A 7,394-nucleotide genomic window follows, 5' to 3' on the forward strand; every position below is an offset into this window, starting at 1 on the left:
ATTGATAATGCGGTGTAACCCAACGAGTACGCATAGCAGTTTTCAAAGCAGCCCAAGTAGCTGGAATAGAATATAATCTACAATGTTCAGACCACCATACACATGCAAAACTAGTGAAAGCACAAACAGCAGCAGCAACCCATCTCTCCTCGGGATATTGTAAACATGTAAAACATTGTTCAGTTTCTAACTCCCAAGTAAGATATATATCAGGAACATATCTACCCTCAAATGGTGGAATATTAAATTTCAGTTTAGGAATATGGTCATGATCTCGTACCTGAGGTTATGGTGCAGGACTACCATTGCCATTATTTGCATGTGGACGACCTGGTGGTGGTGCTGGTGGTTGCACGTAGTTCTGATTTTGATCAACCTCATCCTCATAATCGCCCACGTAATCGTCCTCCTCCTCCTCCGCAGCAGCAGGATCCATAGAAGCATCAACAGCAGTAGCAACGACACCAGAAGTTTGGCCATGCTCAAGAGGAACACGGCTCGCTCGGCGGAGGGCTGTTTCGCGATGCAGAGGTGGTTGTTGTTGTTGTTGTTGCAATGGTGCAGGAGAGGTCGCTGATGGTCGTGGTAGATGCGCGAGTACTTCATCAAACTTGGCGTCCAACTTGGTGTCAATTGTTTTCTAAATGTCATCAATCCTCTCCAGTGCCTTTCCAAAGCTGGCCATCACGCCTTCCACCTGTTGACCTAACATTTGCTAAAATTTATCAGGAAGCTCTTTCTTCGTCATGTTCTCCCAGTCAATCTCGTCGGCTTGTGATCCTGCCATGGTTAGCAGCAATAGAAACACACAATAATACGATCCTATAGACTACTAGAAAGTGGTAGTGTGTCACAAATCCGTGAAGCAAATCTCAAATTCTTACCAGTTCTTACCCAGCAGCAGGTGGTGATCGGCAATCGTTGTAGTCAAAACTCTCAAAGATTGGATAGAGCGATTACCAGGGAGAGTCAAATGCACGACGTGGATATATGTGGAGCTGGGAAGGCTTATAATATGGTAGCAAAAAGGGTCAGTAATAATCAATTCAGAGATGCAATGTTGAATAAACGCTCAACGACGGTACTGTGCTGGTCCTAGGCTAGACCGTGCTGGAGACGCGAGCCTAGAACACTAACAAAATCACGACACTGCAAGTAAACAAGGGAAAATCACACTCTGAAAAAAAACCGCTCTTTTTTGCGCTCTTTTTTTTGCACTCCTTTTTTTTGCGAAAATTCACTATAATGGCGAGTGTGTCAAAACTCTTCCCAAGTCAAAGTAACTGGATAGGCACAAAAAAAATTGACTATTTTTTTTTCAGAAATCAGGGCAGCGATGAAAAAAAAGTGTGACAAAAAATCACTATGATGGCGAGTGTCTCAAAACGCTCCTTGGGACCTAAAAACAGGATAGGGGAAAAAAATTCGGTCGCCGATTTTTTTGTTTTCCGAAACCTACTCAGGCAAGGAAACACGAAACGGAAAATAGATGGATCTCGAAAACAAACCTAATATGAAAAGAACTCGGATTGGCGATGGAAAGGCGGTGGTATATGTGGACTCAGATTGGTGATAGACAGGAGGTGGTATATGTGGACTCGGATTGGTGATGGACAGGCGGTGGTATATGTAGACTTGGATTGGTGGCGGATATATGCTGGTATATGGTGGCGGCGATGTATCTAGTGTGGTGGTGGTATATGGCAGCGGATGAGATGTTAGTAATTAAATTGGATTTTGAAAAAAGCCTTTGATACAATTGAGCATCAAGCAATCATTGACATTTTCATAGCAAAGGGGTTTGGAGAAAAATGGATTTCATGGGTGCAATCAATATTCTCATCTACAACTTCAGCTGTCATGTTAACTGGAGTGACTGGGTAGAAGTTCTACATCAGAAGAGGAGTAAGACAGGGGGATCCTTACTCCCCTTTAATTTTTGTGCTGGCTGCTGACTTGCTACAATCTATACACAATAAAGCCATGAGACTAAATCTGATCACTCCACCACTTCAAGTTAGCTCATGCCCTAATTTCCCAATAGTTCAATATGCAGATGACACATTGGTTATTATGCAAGCAAATGCCAGACCACTCATATGCCTCAAAGCACTCCTAAACACTTTTGCATCAGCAACTGGCTTAAAGTCAATTATGGAAAATCAATCATGGTCCCTGTTAACATTAATGAAGAGAGAGTATATCTTTTTACAAACACACTTCAATGTGCTAGAGGACATTTCCCCTTTACATATCTGGACTGCCATTAGGTACATACAAACCAACTGTGGAACAATGTTTACCTCTAGTTAACAGGATTGCAAAAAGACTCGCTGGTATATCCACTTTCATGACTCAGGCAGGACGGCTGCTATTGGTAAAATCAGTGCTTGCATCACTTTCAGTATTCTTCATGTGTTGTTTGGATATTCCTATCACAATTAAGAAATAGATTATAAAATACCTAAGACATTGTCTTTGGAGAAGCCCAGATATGGAGGCCGGAGACCAGCAATGGTGGGTTGGCACACAGTTTGTAGACCCAAAAGTCAAGGAGGATTGGGGTCTTGGACATCTACACACACAACAAAACCCTTCTTATGAAAAATCTACACAAGTTCTTCAACAGACATGATATACCTTGGGTTAATCTAATTTGGGAGACTTATTACAGTGATGGGAGACTTCCAGGAGATACTATGATAGGCTCTTTCTGGTGGAAATCAAACCTAACACTCATTGATCAATTTAAAGCAATTTCTAGATGTAATGTGGGAGATGGTAAAAGTGCATTCTTCTGGGATGACTTATGGCATCAATCAGTCCTCAAACATAAATTCCATCACTTGCACTCTTTTGTCAAAAACCCTCAATTGAATGTCCATCAAGTGGTTAATACTGAATAACTTCAGGACTTATTCTATTTACCACTGACAACACAAGCATATGATGAATTCTTGGAAATGGAAGATATCTTCATCTCTTTGAGACAATCTGAATTTTTGGATTCAATGGACACATGGAGCTACATTTGGGGAAATGAAGTCTATTCCTCCATCAAAGCATATAAAGTTCTGATTGGACACAAGCAAACACCACCTCACTTCAATTGGATTTGGACGAGCTCATGTCAGCCCAAGCATAAAGTGTTTTTCTGGATGCTGTTACATGATAGAGTCAACCCAAGGAACCTACTAAGGAGAAAGAGCTTTGAGCTTGAAGCCTATAATTGTGTAGTAAGTGATAGAGGCAAAGGTGTCCCGTCTTTCGATGAGATGGTGGCTATCGTTTTGGAGGAAGTCGACTTTGACGATCTGACTACGAACGTGCGAGGACGTCGCGCCTTAGCATCGCTAAACCAACTCCGAGAGGTTATTGACCATGCCGGAGCACGATCAACCTGACCACGAAGGTCTGTTTCCAGCAGGCAAATGAAGAACAACCAAGAAACTAAGATTGCAATTTGGATATTGCGAATATAAGAGGAAAGCTTTATTGATCAAGGTGGGGTTCTGTGACGCCTTTGTCTGGTCGTTGAACACAAACGAAGTACGCGAAGTTGCAGCTATGGCAAACTTTAATCTAAACAAAACCCAAAGTCTAAACAGTGCCCTAAGGGCTGTATATATGGAGGAAGAGGGGGGGAATTTCGTGGCCCTTGGGGAAGGGGTCCGAAACCAACCCTATCTCTTGTTTCCCACACATACAGAATCTAAAAACAGCCTATACTTATGTATTTCGAAATTACATGGGCCTGACCCAATAATAAGGTGACGCAGCACCTAGAATAGCCTATGGACGAATATTATGAAGTGGCATCTTGTATATTTCGTTTAAGGCTTCATGCACTCATTATGGTAGCTTCAAAGTCCTGAAAATCATCACTTGTAACTCCGTTCTTGTTCCCCTCGCGCATGCCATCATCTCCATGCTTGGTGTTGCTCCAGTGTTCATCCCTCTTATCCATGACAGGCCCTTCATTTGTAAGCAAAACAAATGTATCCAATTTAGGCCACATCATATTCTCATGAACATTAGAATCATTATCAAGAAACGAAAGTACCTGATAATTTAATTGGCGTGCACGAGCTCTAGTAATTGGTCCAGTATGTATAACAGCAGGGGCTATGGGTGTAACAATGTTATTGTTGTCCTCATCAGTAAGGGACTGTCAACAAGAGGAAACATTGCATCATATTTTCTGGGGATGTCCCTTTGCACATCAATGCTGGGATTTTATTTGTCCAACAAGAATACTAAACTTATCAGTGTTAGAAGCATTTCAAGATCTGAAGGACAAGCTCAATTACCCTTTCTATATGGAGATCATTATTCTTGGGTCGTGGGCAATTTGGATAACCAGAAATAATAAGATCTTTGAAAACATTACACCATCATTCCAAGGACGGAAATTCATCTTCATAGAGGAACTAAAACTACTAAAATACAGGATGGAGCAGAAGTTTGAAAGGCAGTTCTCTGTGGGGCTTGAAGCTCTGTTGTAATTTTCCTTTTTTTAGTAGTAGTTTTCTTCTTTTAGTTTTGCTAGCTTGTCTTTCTAGCTTTTTCTTTCTTTTCTTTGAGTTCTTTCTCTAGATTCTTTCTTAGTTTTCTCTTTTTTTCCTTCTTTGGGCTTAGCTCAAGCCTCTCTGTGTACTCTAGTTCCTTTCTTTTAATTAATAAATAAAAGTTGCAGTGGGTTTTTTACCCTACTGTTTATATTTTTTCAAAAAATGGCAGCGGATGATGAATCTGGTGTGGTGGTGGTATATGGCAGCGGATGATGATGGTGCGGCGGCGGCGTGAATACCCGTGAACAGAACTTGAAACTCTAAGAGACTAGACACTAAGACCAGCAACTAGACACAGCGATGCAACCGCAAATTCAACAAAGAAAATACAGAAAAGATTATGCAATGGCTCCAACTGGTTTGGATATGATGACTAACCCTATTTTTTTTGCTTTTTCGTGGATTGTAGGTATGAAGAACAGACTTGAACTAAACTACAAAAAACCTATAAAATCTCATCGAGCAACCTGGAAATCTGATACCACTTGATAGAGGCGAAGGTGTCCCGATGTTTCGATGAGATGGTGGCTATCGTTTTCTGTGGGAGTCGACCTTGACGATCCGACTACGAACGTGTGAGACGTCGCGCCTTAGCAATCGCTAAACCAACTTCTGAGGGGTTATTGACCACGCCGGAGCACGATCAACCTGACCATGAGGGTCCATTTCCTGCGAGCAAATGAAGAACAAGCAAGAAACTGAGATTGCAATCTGGATATTGCGAATAAAAGAGGAAAGCCTTATTGATGAAAGTGGGGTTCTGTGACGTCTTCATCTGGTCGTTGAACACAAACGAACTACGCGAAGTTGCGGCTATGGCGAAGTTTTAATAAAAACAAAACCCAAAGACTAAACGACGCCCTAAGGGCTGTATATATGGAGGAAGGGGGGGGGGGTTTCGTGACCCTTGGAAGAGGGGTACGAAACCAACCTATCTCTTGTTTCCCCCACACATACGGACTCTAAAAATAGCCTATACTTATGTATTTCGAAATTACATGGGCCTGGCCAAAAAATAAGATGTCGCAGCACCTATAATAGCCTTTGGACGAAATTTGTGAAGTGGCATCTTGTATATTTCGTCCAAGGCTTCATGCACTCATTATGGTAGCTTCAAAGTCCTGAAATCATCACTTGTAACTCCGTTCTTGTTCCCCTTGCGCATGCCATCATCTCCAGGCTTGATCTTGCTCCAATGTTCATCCCTCTTGTCCAAGCTAGGCCCTTTATTTGTAAGAAAGACAAATGTATCCAATTTGGGCAGCATCATATTCTCATGAACATTAGAATCATTACCAAGAAATGAAAGTACCTGATAATTTAATTGGCGTGTGTGAGCTCTAGTAATTGGTCGAGTATGTTTAGCGGCAGGGGTTGTGGGTGTAACAATGGTATTGATGTCCTCATCACTAGTGGAATTGGATTAGGAGGTGCGTTATTACAAGATGGCAAACCTGTTGCATACCTTTCTTAAAAGTTGAGTGGGCCTAGTCATAACTATTCTACTTATGATAAAGAATTATATCCTCTTGTTTGAAATTTTAGAAACATGGCAACATTATTTATGGCTGATAGAGGTGAGGGTGTCCCGATCTTTCGATGAGATGATAACTATCGATTTGGTGGAGTCGACTTTGACAATCCGACTACAAACATGCACGACGTTGCGCCTTAGCAATCGCTAAACCAATCTCCTGAAGTTACTGATGATGCTGGAAGCATTATCAGCCTGACCACGAAGGTCTATTCCTGCATGCAATCAAAGCACAAGCAAGAATATGATAATGCAACCTAGATATTGGTCAAAATGGGGATCCGTAAGCGGTCTTGGTCTGGTCGTTGGACACAAACGAAGTACACGAAGTTGCAATGGCTAACTTTTAACTAAACAAATCCCAAGGAAAAAGCTACTAGATGGATCTACTTATATAGGGGAAGGGGTGGCTGCCAAGGAGGTGAGAGGATGTTCCAAGGCAGCCTAGAACTAACCTTAGGTCGTACAAGGCTCATGGGCCCAAGTGGAGGTGATGCAACACCTTAGGACTTGTAGTTTGACTCAGATTCTGCTGCAGCGTCAGACTGTTTTGCCAATAACTCATTGCTCCGGACGAATTTGAAGGTGAATACAATTGGGTTGGAAAGAGGACGAAATCTACTTTCCAACAAAAAAAGAATCACCCAATTGGAAGTCCGTATGAAGGAGTTCTTGGCGTTTTGAGTTAGGTATGTCTTTTTAGTCCGAATCTGAATTCAGAACGTGAGAGACTTGGATTCTATGTTCTCTTGGCTCAAAAGAGATGTGAGAGGACTTTTTGATCAGCATCTAAACTTCTGTTTTTCCCTTATCTTTTCAAATGTGGATTATACAAATGTCCCATACAACTAAATTAGACATGGCACAAAAGTTTGTGAAGTATTTTTGTCCCGGATGACATAAATAAATTATTGCATAGTTTGCATTAGAAATCACCTCAAAAATATACATGTATGCAGTATTTTTGGCCGTTTCCAAGGTAGTCATGTCCTCATCAATGGCCTCAAGAATTTGTTATAAATTCTTATCATGAATCTTTGAAACATATTAAAAGTCAAGCCAAACTGAATCGTAGACATGCTAAATGGGTTGAATTCATAGAGACTTTTCCTTATGTTATTAAACACAAGAAGGGTAAAGAAAATGTTACTGCTGATGCATTGGCTTGTCGCAATACTATGTTTTCACAACTTGACTTTAAAATATTTGGTTTGGAGACCATCAAAGATCAATATCAGCATGATGCTGATTTTAGAGATGTAATGCAGAATTGTAAAGAAGGAAGAACA

This window comes from Aegilops tauschii, chromosome 4, assembly GCF_002575655.3.
Source record: "Aegilops tauschii subsp. strangulata cultivar AL8/78 chromosome 4, Aet v6.0, whole genome shotgun sequence".
NCBI lineage: Eukaryota > Viridiplantae > Streptophyta > Magnoliopsida > Poales > Poaceae > Aegilops > Aegilops tauschii.